Raw genomic sequence first — 19,788 nt, 5'->3', positions numbered from 1 at the left:
AAAAATTTTATCTAAAGCAACAGAAAGCAGATGGTGTACGTGAATAAGAGAACCAGCTCAGAGTTATACACAGCTGTATTCTCTTCTCTGCTGCCAGAAGTGGAATTTGATTATGTCCGTGATTCACTTCCAAAATGACACATCCTTAACATCCTAGTGTAACACCAAGCTTTTGGCAGCGATGAAGCTAATCTTTGTCCTGAAAATAATACTGCCTTCTCCTCCTTACTCAGGAAATTAATTTAGTGACAAATTAGAGTGCAGTGTTCTTCATCAGCATCAAGATTTTCTTTAATAACTAGTAAAAAGCAGTGAATATAATAAAAGTGTTTACAAAGATAATCAATAATGTCAGAATGCAATAACTGAGATTCTATCAATATCAGGTTCATTTTGGGGTAGAGGTCTAGTATATTGCTTTAGAGGGTAGCCTCTGGCATTTGACAAATCTGAGTTCAAATTCCTAATTACCGTGTGAGATCAGAAAGTTGTCTCGCTTTTTCTCCTTTGAAATCATATAATAGGCAAGACGCAGTGGCTCACGCCTGTAATCACAGCACTTTGGGAGGCTGAGGTGGGCGGATCATGAGGTCAAGAGATCGAGATCATCCTGGCTAACATGGTGAAACCCTGTCTCTACTTAAAAAAATACCAAAAAAAAGTTAGCCAGGCATGGTGGTGGGTGCCTGTAGTCCCAGCTACTTGGGAGACTGAGACAGGAGAATAGCGTGAACCCGGGACGCAGAGCTTGCAGTGAGCCGAGTTTGCGCCACTGCACTCCAGCCTGGGTGACAGATCGAGACTCCATCTCAAAAATAAATAAATAAATAAATAAATAAATAAATAAATCAGATAATAATATTTACCTTAAAGAATTGTTGTGAGGATTAGGTAAGATTATGGAAGTAAATTTCTCACCACCGTACTAGGCATGTAGTGAGCACTTAATAACTGGTAGTTGAAAACAAAAGTTAATGGACTAAAAGATGGGTATCCTTTTGGGCCTTTCTGATAATCAATAATCACTTGCATAATTCTGAAGATGTCCATTGAAACAAAAGATATCCAGAATATTGTGGTACTTAGACTTAGAAATCGTGTTTCTAACATCAGTACATGGTTGACTTTTTGGTACTTTCTATGGTGCTACCAATTAATGTCAGGAAATAGTAAACGCAAACAATTACTTTTCTTTCCAATCTCTCTCTCTCCTTTTCTTTCTTTCTTTTTTTTTTTTTTTTGTATCTCAATCTTTCTCTGATGACAAGTGGCATTTAATCTACTAGGGCTGCTTGAACAAACTACACTATCTCTAAGCTCTCAGTAGCCGACAGCTAAATCTAAAAACAGGTGATTAAGCTGCTGGGCTTAGAATTGAAAGTATAAATAAGAGTTTATAAGACTTGGATGTTAACAATGACTCAATCTCAGGATTTTCCTTTTAAGGTCACTGTTCATATGGGGATAGAAGGCTGGGATTTTAACGTAATGCTCCACACCATGATTTTGTGCCCCAATTCTTCCACCATCAGGGACTGTTGTTTCTTGGTACTGGAGGTGGTGTTTCAAATGATTACCAGGCAGTTAACAAGGAAACCCAGGTGCCTGATGTTTTATTCCTGCCTGTCTGACTCATTGCTTTGTGAGTGGTAAATGTCAGGCAACAAGAGAGCTGGTGACATCTTATGGGACAGCACAGGTATGGAAGTCTGGGACTGATTTATATACTGGGCCTTGCCACTCATGATTTCTTAGACTCCAGTTTTATAATTTCACATAATTGAATAACAGTAAGGAGAGGCTTCTTCCTGAAGAACATTTCTTATCACGAATCAGCCATGTGGCCCCCGTTGAATTTCTTTGCTGGTAAATTGAGACTCTTGGCAGGAAAGTTAGAGGAGGGGAATACCTGCACTCTGTGTGTGTGTTGAGGGGATGCCTTCAGTGCCTACCTTATGACAGACACCAAACGTCAGTGGGTAGGAATCCTCACATCTCAAGACTTTGGGATTAAGCAGAATTTTCACTGGGGGACAGGGCCCAGATATATCTCCTGATGTGTCAGAGAAGGTCAGGTGGATGCGTCAATGGGTGAATGGGTCTCCACAGCCCTTCCCTCCTTGACAAGCACAGTTCAGTCACTCAAAGAGCACACTAGCACTTCAACCCTGGCTGTTGCCACCACTATCTATTAATGCACTTGGACTGTGTTGGTTCTTGAACTTTCCAAACAATCTGAGATCAACTAACAAGCTGCATACGAAGGGATTTCCAGGGTAAAAAAGAAAAGCTATTTGTACTTCATTAGTTACTTTTACTAGTATGAATAACCATATGGCCTTCTCGAGAGTTTCTGCCTCTGACCTAGAGATTTGTGTCTGTTCTAGTATTTTATCTGCCTGTACTAAACCAAAAGTGAGATCAAGCCAGATATTGGCAGATAGATTTGAAGAAGCACCTCCCATTTCTGATGATAACACCTCCTGTTGGATCTGAAAAGAATGTCTCTTTATTTCCATAATCTGGGCATCTTTTATATTCTAAGTCAGTAAACTAAATATACTTCACCAACATGGACTGAAAGGAATGACACCAGCACACAAGCTATGAAGGCCCAGCGTGTCCTGAGAGGGCATATATTCAAATTAGCCATCTTTTACAGATGAGGGACCTGAGGCTCAGATCATCATGGCTAAGCATATTCCTACAATGCACTTAGTTATAATTTCTTATTAAAAAAAAAAGCAACAGCTATGTTGGAATAATTGAAAAAAATGTCACAACATGTGAAAACACTACAAATAGAATATATGATCATCACGACACCTCAGTGAGAGTATTCTCACTATTTTATAGTTAAGGATGCTAAAATGTGGATTCCAATCTTGGCTCTCATACTTATGCACCTTGAGTCCTTGTTCAAATCGCTAACTTCTCTGGGATTCAGTATGAGGAGGTTAGACCATTTTCTATCTAAGGTTTCTCCCTGGGCTAAAATCACATAATTTGAGAGTATCATATAGCATAATGTCTGTGAAAAGCATTGTGAATTATAAAGCAACATTCAAATATTGGTTGGTGTTGTTATCTCTTCATGTTCCCGTCACAATGTAACCTCAAATGCCTTCAATAGAACATCATTTGTCTGAGTTTAAGTTTGGGGCACAAACAGGGAATTAAATTATTCAGCAGAAATAATGAACCTGAAAATACCCTTATTGAATGAGGAAAAACACATTTTGACAGTGTAGTTAGGACAAAGCAATACTATTGCTTATTTTTATAGGTAATTCATTTGCTGAGCAATCCTATAGAAACGTTTTGGTATGTTTTATTCTCCATTGGCCATGATGGCATAAAATCTGACTATGTAATATTATTCTCAGAAATTGAACCAGATATCTGAATACTAAAGTGAAATGGAGAAGAAAGAAATAAAGCTGAAATATAAATTGATTGGTCAAAAATTCTTTATTTTAAAATAATTTCACATATAAATAGAATTAGAGTAATTGTTGATTTACTTACTGTGAAATTAAAAATATACTATGATATATTGGACCTACATTTGTAAAGTAATAAAACTTAGATGGTATCTATTTAAGCTGTTGGTTGGAGAATCTGTATTGAGAAAGCTGGACATGGTTTGCTTTAGCTGGCTTTTTGCCAGCGCAAACCTTAGCGTGGTTCATGGGAAGTAGCCTGACAATAGCATAGTTGTGGAAACTTGTTCAGCTTTGAAACAAGTCTTTGTGATCTTTGCTTCAATATGGAATGCACTAGTTCTGAGAGATATGTTTAATCCCTTTTTCAAAAGACAATGTGGATAGTTGAATTCATGTTCCCTGTATAAGGACCCTGATTTAAATACAGCCACAGAAGCACTATGAATTCTTTCTGTGATGAGAAGGGACATAAACAAACCCAAAGACCAAGGAAATATAGTTTTGTTGATTCTTGCGCTTTATATATGGTTTCCATTCCTTGCTTCAAAATACATTCGCTGAAATTATGCATGCATTCTGGTGTGGAAACATTGATTGAATTCCATGTTAGCTCAGGGTCACAAGCCAATCAGGAAGTAGCATCATGGAGAGTATTAATAACCGCAAGTAGTGAGTCAAATTTGGCTCACAATAGTAAGTCCTTAGAACGTTAAATGCTGATTGAACCAGTGGAAATAAACAGCCATTTTCCTCTGATTAGTAGATGCTAAGAAAACAAAAGGCAGAGCTGACAAAAATAGTGATTATATTGATTATGTTGGGGCTCACATCCTTTACACAGATGAATTCTGTTGGCCAACCTATACCTTCTTAAGGAATCACAACATGAAATAAAGCCAAGGTTTGAGTCATAGTCCTGCGTGGTGTTGAAGAAACTGGCTTTTAAGTCATGATTCGTGAGGACTTTACCCTCGGGAATTAAGAAGTCTTTCTTCTTATCTAAAAGTTAAAGAAAAAGAAACTTTGATTCTTGATTGTTGTGATCCCATGGAACAACAAAACAAGTGCTTTCAAGTTATTATGATCATTTGTATTTTGAATTATATTAAATACATGATTAAACTTCATATTCTATTTGTTTTAAATCTAAAGGAGTTAATTGTCTAGTAACTCTGGCCTTGAGCTAGAAATTAGAAGTCCAGAAAGACTCATTTATTTGATTTTTAAATTAACTGCCTTTGCTAAAAAGCCTGGGATAGAAGCACTAAGGCATCATTAAATATAAAAAATATTTAGGTCGAGAGATGACAGTAGTAATACAAATAAGAAACCAGGGCAGTCGAAAAACAGCCCTCAGATAATGGTGCCTCATTAGTATATTGGAACAGTCAGGATTTTAAATAATGGTCCAAAACAGAAACTGGGCCACTTGATTGAGACTGGGGTGAGGGTTATAAAGACAAGGTCCTATCACAAGAACAACATTTTTGGGGCAAAATCCTTGCTTCTATTTCTTTGTGTTATAGACAAAAAATAATGAATGGCACAGTGCCACAACAAATCTCAACTGTGGAAAAGATAGTAGAGAAAAATCTGATCTCTGAGGTTGCCAGGATTGCAATTACAGTAGATCTTAAATAAATCCAAAAGAGCACTGCATGTGTGGAGAGAATATTTGGCATTCTTTGGTTGAATACCCAACATCTAATTTCAATGGTACTTCAGTTTCTTTTAGGGGTGTTACCTTTCCCTTATTCTGCATTTTTTGCGTGTGTGCAAGGTTAATCCCTTCTGCATGCCTCCATTTATAGAGCTGAGAGGTCCACAGCGTTTTTCTCTTCATTCTGACGTTTCAGTGGAATAGTCTTATGACCTAACCTTGACTGACTGGGGGCTTTCTTTTAGGACTTCGAAACTTGAAAGCATGAAGCAAGGGCAGAAGAAGAAATAGCTGAATAGAATTCTTTATGGTGGCAAATACGGAGTAATAACCATATACATTTTGGTATGAGACAATTGTCTGCTACTGGGTCTTAGCCTTCTGATGTTCCTTTACTATGTGGTTCTCCTACTTCTATCAATTTTGTGAGACTCTGAATTCTTTCCAATAACTTCCCTTTTGCTTAAGTGTCTATTTCTGTTACTTCCACCATGGAACCACAACCGTTCCACCATGGACGTTAAATATAGCCAGATTGCAGGAATAAATCTCTGCAATGAGCTCTAAGTTTCCCTGCAGAGTGGGGGTTATTTGAAAGCTCATGGAGATATTTTAAGAGTGAAAGCACTTTGAAAGGAGATGCATAATATTAGTATTCACATACCTTGGGTGTCTGATAATAATTCTTCCCAGGGATGAATTGCTCCTGGAAAATTTAAGACCTACTGAAATGCTACATAACCTAGACCTTGCAGGGTTAATAATAGAAACCACTTTTGTACCCACAGAAGAAAACACATAACTGTATACGGAAACACACTGTGCTCTTGCTTTTATTATTAAATAGGAAATCTTACTGATCCTTGTTCATAGCATTTATCTGGTTAAATATCTACATAAAAGTATTTAGCAAAATATAATGAATTAGTAACATATATTCAAAATTGGAAGAGACTGGAAATCATACAGTCCAGTCCATTTCCTGATGCTCAGATCCCTTCTATAACACACCCTGAACAGCTGTGTTGTTGAGTGAACACCTTTAGTTATTGAGTGTTTACTACCTTGCTAGGCAGCCTACTCGGTTGCTGAATAACTATGCTAATTTACAACATTTTTCTTGACTTTGCACCTAAATCTATTTTTCTTTAAGTTGTACGTATTTAGTAATCACAAAATTGGTCCCTGGTGATACAAAGAATAAATTTACTTCAAATATTTGCTTATAATTTCTTAAATTCTTTTTCTTTCTATATCTGTATCACTAAAGATGAAAAATGAGGCAACACAGATGATACTATCTTTTATACAGAAAATACTAAAGAAGCCACTAAAAATAACTGATGGTAGTAAACAAGTTCAACAAAGTTGCAGGATACAAAGTCAATATACAAAAATTAATTGTGTTTCCATACAATAAAAATGAACAATTTGAAAATGAAGTTAAGAAAACAATTTCGTTTACAGCAGCATTGAAAGGAATAAAATACTAAGGATAAAATTAATTAAAGAAGGGCTAATCTTATACACTGAAAATTAAAAAGATTGTTGACAGAAAAAAGAATATCTAAATATTTCTATGGAGTCTTCTGACACCTCGTTTTCATGAATCAAAAGATTTAATGTTATTAAGATGGTAATATGCCCCAAATTGATACACAGATTTAACAAAATCCCTATTAAAATGATATCTAGCTTTTTGCAGAACTTGTCAATCTAATCCTGAAGTTTATTTGGAAATGCTAGGAACCCGGGATAGTCAAAACAGTCTTGAAAAAGAACAAAGTTGGAAGACGCACAGATCCTGATATAAAAACATACTACAAATCTGCAGTAATCAAGACAGCATGTTATTGGCATAAGAATAGACTATAGATTAATGTAATAAAATTGGAAGTCCAGAAATAAATCTTTACATTTATGGTCAATCAATTTTCAACAAGAGTGCCAAGAGAATTCAACAGAGGAAAAGAACAGGCTTTTCAATGAGCAGTGGTGCTGTAAATGGATATTCACGTACAAAAGAATAAAGTTGGACCACTGTCTCACACCACATACAAAAATTAACTCAAAAAAGGGTCCTACACCTAAATGTAATTTTTTTTCTTTTCTTTTTTTTTTTTCCCGGAGTCTCGCTCTGTCACTCACGCTGGAGTGCAGTGGCACGATCTTGGCTCACTGCAACCTCCGCCCTGCGTTCCAGCGATTCTCTTGCCTCAGCCTCGCGAGTAGCTGGGACTACAGGCGCGTGCCACCATGCCCGGCTAATTTTTTGTATTTTTAGTATAGACAGGGTTTCACTGTGTTAGCCGGATGGTCTCTATCTCCTGACGTCGTGATCCGCCCACCTCAGTCTCCCCAAGTGCTGGGATTACAGGCGTGAGCCACTGCGCCCAGCTCTAAACGTAAAATTTAAAATTATAGCAATGACTCACGCTTGTAATCCTAGCAGTTTGGGAGGCCATGGCGGGTGTACGGCTTGATCCCAGGAGTCTGAGACCAGTTTGGGCAGCATGGTGAAACCCCATTTCTACAGAAAAACAAAAATTACCTGGGCATGGTGGCGCAGGCCGGTAGTCCCAGCTACTCAGGAGGCTGAGGTGGGAGGATTGCTTGAGGCCAGAACGTGGAGGTTGCAGTGAGCCAAGATGGTGCCACTATATTCCAGGCTGCGCGACAGAGACAGACACTGTCTCAAAAAAAAAAAAAAAAAAATTAATAAAATAAAAATTTTAAAAACTGTAAAATTATAAAGGTCTAAGGAGAAACATAGGATTAAATCTTCATGATCTTAGATTGGGTAATGGTTTCTTAGATATGACGCCAAGGGCATGTGTGAAAAAAATGAAAGTAGATACACTGTATTTCAAATTTAATGCTTTTTTTTTTTTGCTGTAAATGACAGTATCAAGAAAATGAAAAGTCAAGTATAGAAGGAAAGGAAATATAAGAGACTTATATTCACAATATATAAAGAACTCTTAGAACTCAGAAATGAAAACACAAATAACCAAATTTCAAAAATGGGAAAAGCATTTGAATAGCCATTCCTCCACAGAAAATATACAAATGGCCAATAAGCACATGAAAAGTGCTCACTAGCCTTTAGGGAAATGTGAATCAAAACCACAAGATACCACTTTACATCCACTAAGATGGTTATAGTCAAACAGTATCAAGCATTAGAGAGAATATGGAGAAACTGCAACCCTCATACATTGCTTGTGGGAGTACAAATTATTGCAGCTTTTTTTGAAAACGATTTAACAGGTCCTCAAGGATGTCATATGACTCAACAATTTCATTCTTAGGTATATATCCAAGATAAATAACAAAACATATGTCCACACAAAAATGTGTACAGGAATATTCATAGCAATATTATTCATAACAGACAAGAAATGAAAACAACCCAATGCTTATCCACAGATGAACAGGTAAATAAAATGCTACATTCATATAATGAAATATTATTTGTCCACAAAAAATGAAAATATCTGTACACTCGTGTTCAGAGCAGCATTATTTATAATGGCCAAAAAACAAGCCAAATGCCCATCAAGAGATGAATGGATAAACATAATGTGGTATGTACATTTAATAACATATTATTCAGCTTTTAAAAGCAATGAAATTCTGATAAATGCTACAACATAGAAGAACCTTGAGAACCATGTGCTGAATGAAAGAAGTCAGACACAAAAGACCACATATTATATCATTCCATTTATATGAAATGTTCAGAATAGCTAAATCTACGGATACAGAAACAAAGTTAGTGGTTTCTTGGGGCAGTTGGGGGGAAATGGGGAGTGGCTGCTAATGAGTGTGGGGTTTCTTTCAGGGGTGATTAAAAATGTTTAAAGATTAGATATGGGGGTTATACTACCCTGAGAATATATCAAAAAGGGTTTACTTGTACACTTTAAATGGGTGAATTTGAAGGTATGTGAATTACATCTCAATAAGGCAATTTAAAACAAGTTAAAACAACAAATGAACAAAAAAATGGGCAAGACCAAGTATAAATCTTTTGACAGTTTAGATACTCCTTTTCTGTTATTCTCCATCTCCATCACCCCGTGTGATTTTTTTGCAGCAGCAATCCGAAATTTTGTAATTTCATCATTTGCTTCCTTATTATTACCTGTTTTGTTGACTAGCTTTTGAGTTTCTTGAGGGCAGGGATTATTTCTAGCTTGTTTACCACTGTATCCTCAGCACTTTATATAGTGCCAGACCCATAGATATCCAATAAATATTTGTTATTGTTGGTGGGCAAGCTGAAAGTCATTTCTAAGCTGAAACTAATATGTTAGGTAACTCATGCAGTAATGTCCAAATGGTTAAGTATTCACCGAGTCAGTCTAAGCTGCTCTATATTGCTCATGAAAATATTTTGAGACCACATCAACAGTCACATAGAAATCTAATACTTAATATCCATGGTATTGCACTGGAACATTAACAAAATGGAATTAGTTGAGTTGGCATAATGTTCTTGATGAACCTGAAACAGCACAGGAGTTTCACAAGATGGAGATGAGTTTATCAAGAGTTCAAGAAGCTCAAGGACCGTGTATCAGCCAAAAGCTTTACACATAATCCCCGTGCCAATGATTCCCAAAACACTGACATTCCAGTAATGATAATATTACAGCATTCTTCAGTTTACAAAGATCTTTCACATGTATCTTCATTTGGCCAATAGCCAAGCAAATACAAGTCCATCCCAAAATCTAGACAATAACCTGGGGTCCTCCTCCTAGTAAAGATTCTAGTTGCCTAATCACTGTGTATAATAAAGGACAATGCTCTCATATGTCAGTAATAGGAACCCTGGAGTCACTGACCATGTTTTAAATTCTTCAGGGACACTTACAAATCCTGCAGGGAAACTCTGTGCTTCATTCATCCAGAATCTTGCTCTCTGTTATCTTACTTTCTGGCTTCCCTGCATGGTATCATTTAATATATATCACCTATCTATGATCCCCCTCTTTCAAAACATTTTTTTAGGATCCATGGCCTAATCACTATTCCCTGCTAACAAAGCTATCACCAGGTAGTTCCCTTATCATCTCCACTTTCCTATGGACTCATCATTGTTGTGATGACCATTTCCTAGTGGTGGGAACTTTGATCTTTCTCTATGGGTCTTTTTGAAAACCATCTAAAGATATATGTGGTCTTATTTCCTAGTTAAACAGTGACTATCTTTGATCCAAATCAGTCATTATAATATTTTTCTTTATACTAAATATTAATACTGATAATTATTAAGAAAAGAGAAAAAAGGATTGGAAATAGGAAGCAAATGAGTGCTGGAACAAAGATAAAATTTTTCTTTGCTTAGTTAGGAGAAGGCCAAAATGAAGCCAACATTGCTTTATATTGCCGCCTCTTAATAAAGAGGAATTTTTGCTTTCTGCTTTGGGGACTAATTATTTAATTTTTAAGCATGTCATTGCTTTTATAATAGGTACAATCATTAAAATATTGTCATTTAGAATAAGTAAGTGAAAATGATTAATCGACCCTAACCCTTAAAGGGGACAGAACAAATATTTCTGACTCTCAAGACCATTTGATTGACTTGGTAAATGTTTCCTAAACCTGTGGCTTAATAAGAACATATTTTATTTTTTAAATGAAGAACTTCACAGAAACCTACAAGATTTATCTAAGTAGTCTCTTCCATGTAAATAAATGCCCAAGTTCTATAACTGAAACAGATTTATTGCCCCTTCCTCAAAATTATTTTAAAATTAAAGAAGTGCTTTGAATCCCATGGGAAGGGAAGGCAGGGGATCAGATTTGAATTTCTTCACCAGTGTGCCCTTTGGATGGTCATTCCTTGGCTTGTGTTGTAGAGGAAAAATGTGAGATGAGTTAGAATGATTTCTCCTTGATCATGAACTTAAGACAGTATAAAAAAATAAAACTTTAATTTAACCTAGATTTTCTTCCCCAAAGACACAAAAATCAAGTTATTTTCCCTTTATAGAATGACTATTATATGAACAGGAATCAATTAAAACTCCTGCTGAACAGAATTATTTGTTGGGTAGAATTTGCTGTTAAAAAATTCAACAAAGCAATGTTCTTTGCATCATTCCTTTAGATGTGAAAATTGCTTTGTTGTATAGAATGCTTCTCTGCAATGGTTTTTGACTCTACTAGCACTTCAAGATTCTATTATTCAGTATGTTGTTTCATGGTATTAATATCTCTTCCTTTCTAGAGAAAATGTTAACAAGGTTGAAATTACCGTAAGCTGATCTGTGACTACCAATATTTCAAGGGCTCTGATGATTTTAGGGCTTGATTTTGGTGCATTACTATTTCTTCTCCTGGCTTGATTATTGTACAGTACTTGGGATATTGTTCAGTCTTTTCTTTCATAGTAAATAAAATAATGATTTAAACTGTGGAAATGAACACTGGATTTGGCATTAAATGAACAGAAGTTGAACACTACCTCTGGCACTAATTGTCTGAGCTTGAAAAATCTACTTAAATTCTTGTATTCTGATTTCCTCAAGCAGAATATGGAGATAGATTGTAGTCCCTGAAATGCAATAATGCAAGTGAAATGTCTAGAAACTAGAAAGCACAAACAAATATTATGTGGCTTTATTACTGTGAACTAGTTAACCTCCAAAGGTTCCTTTTTTCAGTTTGTTATTTATTAACAGCAGAACTGTTACTTACTAATATTTATTATTTTATTGAAAATGTACTATACGGAAGAGATTTTCAAATTTATTCAGATGGTGGCGCACATGAATGGCATGGTGCTCTTCGCAGAACACCATGAAATACTGACATATTTAATTTCATCACAGAAAGTAGTAACATTCAACTAATCAAAAATATGTATTAAATCTATGGATGTAATGTCAAATCATAACCAAGAGCACACATGTCTATGAAAATAGTTTTTCCATTTATATTGTAGATTCTTTGTTCATTCATCATTGGTAATTTTTCTGTCATCAGTTAGTCTTCCTTGCAGATAAGAAGCAATGGTTGGCAAAGATTTAAGAAATACTAATGAGGGAAATTCTATTTTTTCCTCTTTTTACTTTTTTTGTAGAGACAGGGTCTCACTATGTTGCCCAGACTGGTCTCAAACACCGAGGCTCAAGCGAACCTTCCACCTTGGCCTCTCAAAGTGCTGAGATTTCAGGGATGAACCACTGCACCTGGCACAGAAATTTTTAAATTGATAATATATTCCAAGAGTATAGATTCAACTCCTCTCTCCCTCAACTCTTCACTGTAATTGAGACAGGACTAACTCATGAATCTTCAGAGTTGTATGGGAGCAGAGATTGAGGACTGCCATCATAAAGAATGATTGTGTACCCAGGCCAGCCCACAGACATCTAATTAATCCATAATGTGGCTGTTCTAAAGATTATCTATTTATCTATTGAGATAAAGGTAGAGATAGGGACAGAAATAAAATTGGGGCTTGTGGGACAAATGTTCTAGACTCTGCCCAAATCTCTTTTGAGACTATATTTTTGCAACTACAGACTGCATAGACATAATAAGTACCCAATATATATGTGTTGGATAAATTAATGAAAGTATAAAGGAATAAAATGGAATTAGGGCCAGGAACATGACTTTACAGAAGGGAGTGAAAATTAGGGATAGTGAATAAATTAGTAAAAGTGTATTCTGATGTAGGTATAAAGCCCTTCCCCTGTCTTTTGAGCTTTATCTACATTTTCATGCTTAGTCTTTATGCAGAAGAGGAGGATTTCAATGAATAAATACAGGGTTCATTGGTAGAGACAGTGTACTTTGAAAAAGTGAGGGACCATGTGAGAAAGGAAAGAACTGAGTGGATGCCCCTGGAGGGAGACTCTCTTACATGCCCACTGAGAAGAAGATGGGAATGACTGGTAAAGCTGGGATGCATGGGAGATTGTGAGGTTGGACCAGCCCTGGGCTCCTGCTCTTTCGGGGGCAATGAGAAAGCATGAAAGCAAGTGTCCAGGGCCTCTCACAGCATACAAAGCTAAACAAGCCCTGATGTGGTTTGGATCTCTGTCCCCACTCAAATCTTATGTTTAATTTAATCCTCAATGTTGGAAGTGGGGCTTGGTGGGAGGTGATTGGATCCTGGGGTGCGATTTCTCATGGCTTAACACCATCCCCTTTGGTGCTGTCATCAGGATAGTGAGTTCTCCTGGGATCAGGTTGTTTAAAGGTGTGTGGCACCTCCTGTCCTTTCTCTCTGTCCTATTCTGGCCCTGTAAGGCAAACCTGCTTCCTCTTCACCTTCTGCCAGGATTGTAAGTTTCCTGAGGCCTCCTCAGAGGTTGAGCAGATGCCAGCACCATGCTTCCTGTACAACCTGCAGACCAATGAGGCAATTAAATCTCTTTTCTTTATAAATCATGTAGTCTCAGGTATTTCTTTATAGTAGTGTGAGAACAGACTAATACAAGCCCCAGCAGTCTTTTGCGCTCTAATGAGGCTCACCAACCACTTTGTTTGTTTGTTTTTCTCTCCATCTGGCAACAGGAACTTGGTAAGCCCATGGGTCCCATGAATCCTTTGGCTCTGAAGTATAGAAATGCTTTGGCTCCTTGAGGCCATATCAATAAGGGCTTGGCTAATAAAGGTGGCAGTAACAGCACAGGTCATTTATAAACTCAGTGTTTTTAGATTAGAAAAATGCTGTTTTTGAAATGTCAATGAAGGTAAGTTCTAATCGTCTTTATGGGTGCTTTTACGATTAAAGAAAAGCAGCCTATAGATTCTTCCTTTACACAATGATGAAAAACACTGAGGCTGAAAGCCCTAAGAAAGCTTTTATTGTTGCTTATATTAGAAAGAAATAGTCTTACTACTCCAGCGAAGACTTGTTTAATGTAAAAATTGCACTGTTTCTCTTCTCTCTTTCCCTATTATCTTATCTAACCTTTTCTATATAATCTCAGAAATGTATACTATTGCCAAAAATCTGTTGGCTATTTGGCCAAATAATTCCCTGAACTAGAAGAGTCAGGCTTAAAAACATGCCCTTGATTTAGGAAAATTTGATAATCTATCTTGCATCTTCTACTGACACATGCTAATTAATTACTATCAGAAGTGAGAAGTTAAACTGTTTTCCTTGGAAACATCTCTGTTTTCATGGCTTGTGCATTAATTTTCATCAGACTTTTACCTTCTTCTCCTCCTGACCATAATGCATCATGGCATAAAGCACCTTATGCTCACTCAAAGGTCACCAAACTCAGGGTCAGGGGACTGAATTCTGATCCAGACATGACCCCATTGGATAAGTAACTCTTTTTCTGTGGACTTTTATTTCCTTATCTTTAAAACAAGAGAATGAGACACAGGGAATACTGTCATACACTGAACCAGAACTATGCTCCATCTTCCATAGGCACCGGGGTCCTGGACCTGGCAGAGCTCAGCTACCCTCCTCTCTATTGTACTTACAGGCTGATGTGCATGTATAGATGCCCTAATTTCCCTAAAGAATTGGCAATGCATGTGTTATTCATGAATGTCTCTAATTAATAAAGGCAGTAGGGATTTTCATGCTCAGTGCGAGATGGCTCGTTATGCTGGCAATGTCAAATTTGCCAAAAAAACAAAAACATAAACAGCTTCCCTCAGGTAGTGCTGAAAGAAGGACAAAACAATAAAGATAGTGACTTAGTTATGGGCAAATATACCTCATGGAAATTGTGCAGGACAGAGTGGAATCATAGCCATGACATGGTGTCCTCATGAAAGATAAATGGTCTGATGTGTTGCCCCCAGTCCCTCTCAACCTATTTAGGGGCACTCAGGAGGGTGGCTGGCTCCCATGATTATCGGCATATCCAAGACTATCTGGAAACCAAAGGAAATTAAGAAAAGCAGACAGTTATTTTATTTTATTTATTTATTTATTTTTGAGACAGAGTCTTGCTCTGTCATCCAGGCTGGAGTGCAATGGCGCAATCTCAGCTCACTGCAACCTCCGCCTCCCAGATTCTCCTGCCTCAGCCTCCCGAGTAGCTGGGACTACAGGTGCCAGCCACCATGCTCAGCTAGTTTTTCGATTTTTTTAGTAGAGATGGGGTTTCACCATGTTGGTCAGGTTGGTCTCGAACTCCTGACCTCAGGTGATCTACCCGCCTCGGCCTCCCAAAATGCTGGGATTACAGGCATGAGCCACGGTGCCCGGCCCAAAACACAGATTTTAAAATGTGAACTTGACATAACAAGAAGCTAATTATTCAAGATTGAATTATTGTTTGAAATTCTTTATGCTCTCCCTGCATCTGTATCTATGGTATCTATGTGCATTGCAGTGTGACTCGGCAGAACCACCCACCAATCTGGTTGAAATCTGTTTTCCTACCCAGTGATGCTGGACTGGATTTTGTGACTTACTTTAGCTAACACAATGTAAGTGGAAGTGGCAGTGCCAGGTTGAGACCTGCGTTCTATGATTTGTCACCAGGACATACCCTGTATTGCTGCTGTTTCGATGAGAATGAAGAGTCATGTTGAGCAGATGTGAACCCAGCCCAGAGCTTTCAATCAAGCCCAGGTGACCTGAAATCCAATGCAGCACCCTTTTATCCACCCTTTAGACTCATGTATTCAAAAAATAGTTATTGATCACTTACTACGTGGCAGATACTGCTCTAGTCACTTGCGATACAGAAGACATAACATTTCTTTTTTGTAATAAAGTTTGTCTTTATGTAACATACGTAAGCCCTACATTTTGCTGTGCGTTGTTTAATCTAGCCTCATTGTGGCCATAGCTGACCAAAATCCTTAGAAAGGTGTACTTAATGTGTCATGAGATGAGAATAGTCACTAAATTGGATGGTAAGTCTCTCCACTTTCCCCTTCCTTCTCTCTTTCTGTCTCCTTGAGCCCTTTCCTTCCTCCTTCATTTATCTTTTCTCTCCCTCCTTCCCTTTCTTCCACAAATATTTATTTAAAGTCTACTATGTGTCTAAAAGTGTTTTGATGTTGAGAAAGGAAACCAACACAATCCCATCCTTATGAAACCTGATGACTAGGATGAGTGTTTTAAAGAAGTGCAGTGTGACAGGTGTATCCCAAGGAGGTTAACCTAGGTTGGAGTGTCAAGGAGGATTTCCCAGAGGACAGGAGAGTTCAAGATGGAAATGTTGAGTAACCTGTGTGGACCGAGGAGTGGAGGGTTGAGGGAGGGTGGGAGAGGAATTTTCCATGAGACATAAGAGTGTGCACAAGAAATCGAAGACAGGGAAATGTAAGCTTTAAAAACAAACAAAACAAAACAAACATCATTATCGTCAACCACAATCAAAACAGTAGAGTGTAAGGCAGAGATTGAGGGAAAGTGATGTGAGAGGAAAGTGGACTTCATGACTTACCTGGGAATAAAACTTGAGTCGTTATAATTAGTAATCACTGAGAATCAATTTAACCCAAGAGTCATATAACTATTTTAGGAGAATGGGAGATAATAGGAGAACTAGGAAGAGGGACATTTCCCATTTTCTTCTAAGAGAGAATTTAATAGATAACTTATAAAACTGGAAAAATAGCTGTGTGATTCTGTTATTTGAAAGTTTTGAGATGCAGATTTAAAGAAATAGCTAAAGAAGATGATAGTGAATGTCAACGAAGAGGGGTGGGGCAAAAAGATGATTATTTTTTTCCTCAACCATAAACCTGGTAGAATTTAACTTTAGAAACCATGTGCATGTTTTATTTTTGCTTTAAAAATGGATGCTTAAAAAAGCAAAGACAAATGCAGTTGTTTGGCTTCTGATATGCACAATTTTCTTTTACTGTAATATTCTGGAGAAACACAAATCAGTAACTTAATCTGACAATCTGGGTTTCAATCATTAAATTCTTCAGGGCAGGAAATAGCTTCTATTGCAGAAGGGCATGCATGGTAACCAGTGAGCTGGAGTCCTCCTGCAAAATAGTCGCAAAACTTGCCAGAGGGCTCATGAACACCTGCCAGTCAAACCCTGGAGTGCGGTCCTCTTCCCTGGCCAGCCCTCATCTCATCTTCCTTGCCTTTTGACCTGGACACATGGGAATTTAGTCCAATTCTTCCTTCACTGCTGCCACCTAATTCTCCAGATCGGCAGCCCCCACTGCCCTGTGGCTGCTAGAACACATGGAAAACCTTTCCAGCTTCTTGCCTCCCTGCTGTTTCTGAAGTAAGCAAGCAACCTCTTTTGGCGTCTTGGACTTTTTATATCTCCCTTCTTCAGAGAGCAGATGGGGAATGACAAAAATAACCAACGTTAGGGAAATGACTGGGCTCTAAGCATCTCTCAGAGTAAGTTCTAGCCCAAGTGGTCATGGTGTTCACTAAACAGTAACAGAGCCTGGCTTGCTCTTCTCCTACTGCTTCTTAGGTTCTTGTTCTGAGGAGTTCTTAGGGCTGCCTGCTCTGTAAAAAGGTGGATCCATGTAATGATGAGTTTTATCACGACACAATTGGACTCCTCATTCAACACATACTGTTATTCATGTGGTTCTATGGGCACTAGCCTCCTGGCTGTTACTAGAACACATCAAACACCCTCCTGCCTCAGAGTCCTCTCTCCTTGGGCGACGCCTCTCACAGATAACCACGTGGTGCAAACTTTGATTTCTTTCAGATCTTTTCTCCAACATCACCTTGTCCATATGGCCTTTCCTGACCACGTTATTTAAAAGCACAACCTTCTCCAAGCAGTCCTTGTCCCCAGTCCTGCTTTACATTTTCTGTAGCACTTATTGTCATTTAAAATGCTGTATTTTACTTATTTGTTCATTGCCCATCTTTCCCTTCTAGAAGGCAAGCTCATGACAACAGAAAATTTTATCTCTTTTGTATCCTAGGTGTCTAGAACAGTATCTGGCATATAGTAAGTGCTCAATAAGTATTTTTTGAATACATGAAGTAATAGTATCAATCAATAATAGATCTAAACTCAAGTCCAGTGAATAGTCCAATTTATTGAGCATTTTCCATCAAATGAAGACCAAAAATGTGAGAAATACTTTTGATCGATTCAACACTTTACCTCAGGTCCAAATAATGGATAATGTAAGAGGGAGGAGAGTTATGATTATTTTCTAATAGAGTAGTGGGTATTTAATAAATGTTTGCTGGATGACAGCTATGGATAGCAGAGGACATGCTTCCACTGAAATATATATTCTCAAGTTGCTCCTAAAATTCAAATAAATTCATTGTAAGTGAACAGTCTTAGAAGCTGAGCATGAAGGATGTGTGAGGTGTAAGGAGAGGAAGCAGAGGCTGAGCAGCTGACACCAGATTGTGTTTAGTCCTTTTGGCCATGTGAAGTATTTTTGATCTTTAACATGAAGTGATTTGGTCAGGTTTGTGTGTTACAAAGAAATCTCCCTGGTAGAAGTGGGTAAGATGCATTGGGAAGCCTGGCAGAAATGGCTAGGTCAATCAGTTGATGGTCATGCTTCAGGTTAGAGATGGTGAGGACCCGAATAAGGTATTGATAGTGTGATGGAGAGGAAGGTGCAGAAATTTCAATATTCAGCAAGTCAAACCTTCATACACTTCCAGTGGGGTCGTAAAATGGCACAGCAACTTTGGAAAACTGTTTGCCAGTTGCTCAAATATTAAATATTGGAGTACCATGTGATCCAGAAATCTGACTCCTTAAGTATCTACCCAATAGAATTGAAAACACATCCGTACAAAAACATGCATATAAATGTTCACAGCAGCAGTATTCATAATGGCCCAAAGTGGAAACAACCTAAATGTCCATCAACAGATGGAAGGATAGATACAATATGGTATATCCTCCCGACAGTGGAATATTATTCAGCCATAAAAAGGGATAAAGAACTGATACATGTTATCAGGTAGATGAACCTTGAAAACATTACACTAAGTGAAAGAGGCCAGTCACAACAGACCACATATTGTATGATTTCATTTATATGAAGTATTCCGAATAGTCAAATCCTGGAGACAAAAAGTCAATTGATAGGCACTTGGGAGGGGGAATACAGGGACTGACTGTTAATGGGTACAGGATATCTTTTTGGGGTAATGAAGAAAATGTTCTGGAAATAGAGAGTGGTGATGGTTTCACAACTCTTTGAATATACTGAGAGCCACTTGACTACATTTTAAAAGGGTGATTTTTGTGGTATATGAATTATGTATCTATAATGCCATTATTTTAAAAAAGGACATTCAGCAAGTAAAATGGACAGATCTTAGTGTCCTCTGGTTGTGGAGGAGGAAGGCAAAGGTAGAGTAGAAGAAACTCGAGCCTTTCAGTTTGTAAAGCTGATGAGCAGATGATGCTCCTTTCCCAAAGAAAGCATTTTTAGGGAAAATAGGGGGGATACGAAGGGAGATGCTAAGAAATAAATAGGAGGCTGGACAAGTGGTGCCCAGGGAGTAAACCAATGGATGGAGTAAAAAGTAAAATTTTTTTTTGTTTTGCTTTTTAGAAAAACATTTAAAAATATTTCTGGGGAAGGAGAAGTGATGGAAAGAGTACAATACTTTTTAAAAATATAACCAAATAAATCAAATTTGATTAAGATGACAAGTAAAAATTGGCCAAGAAATACTAAGAAATACTAAGAAGTAATAAAAAAAAGTCATTTGGAGAGAATAGGTTAGAAATGGCACAACTTTAACAA

The sequence above is a fragment of the Chlorocebus sabaeus genome, chromosome 10 (genome assembly GCF_047675955.1).
Source record: "Chlorocebus sabaeus isolate Y175 chromosome 10, mChlSab1.0.hap1, whole genome shotgun sequence".
In the NCBI taxonomy this organism is placed as follows: Eukaryota; Metazoa; Chordata; class Mammalia; order Primates; family Cercopithecidae; genus Chlorocebus; species Chlorocebus sabaeus.
The sequence above is the reverse complement of the archived record's forward strand: the minus strand, read 5'-3'. Positions refer to the sequence as shown.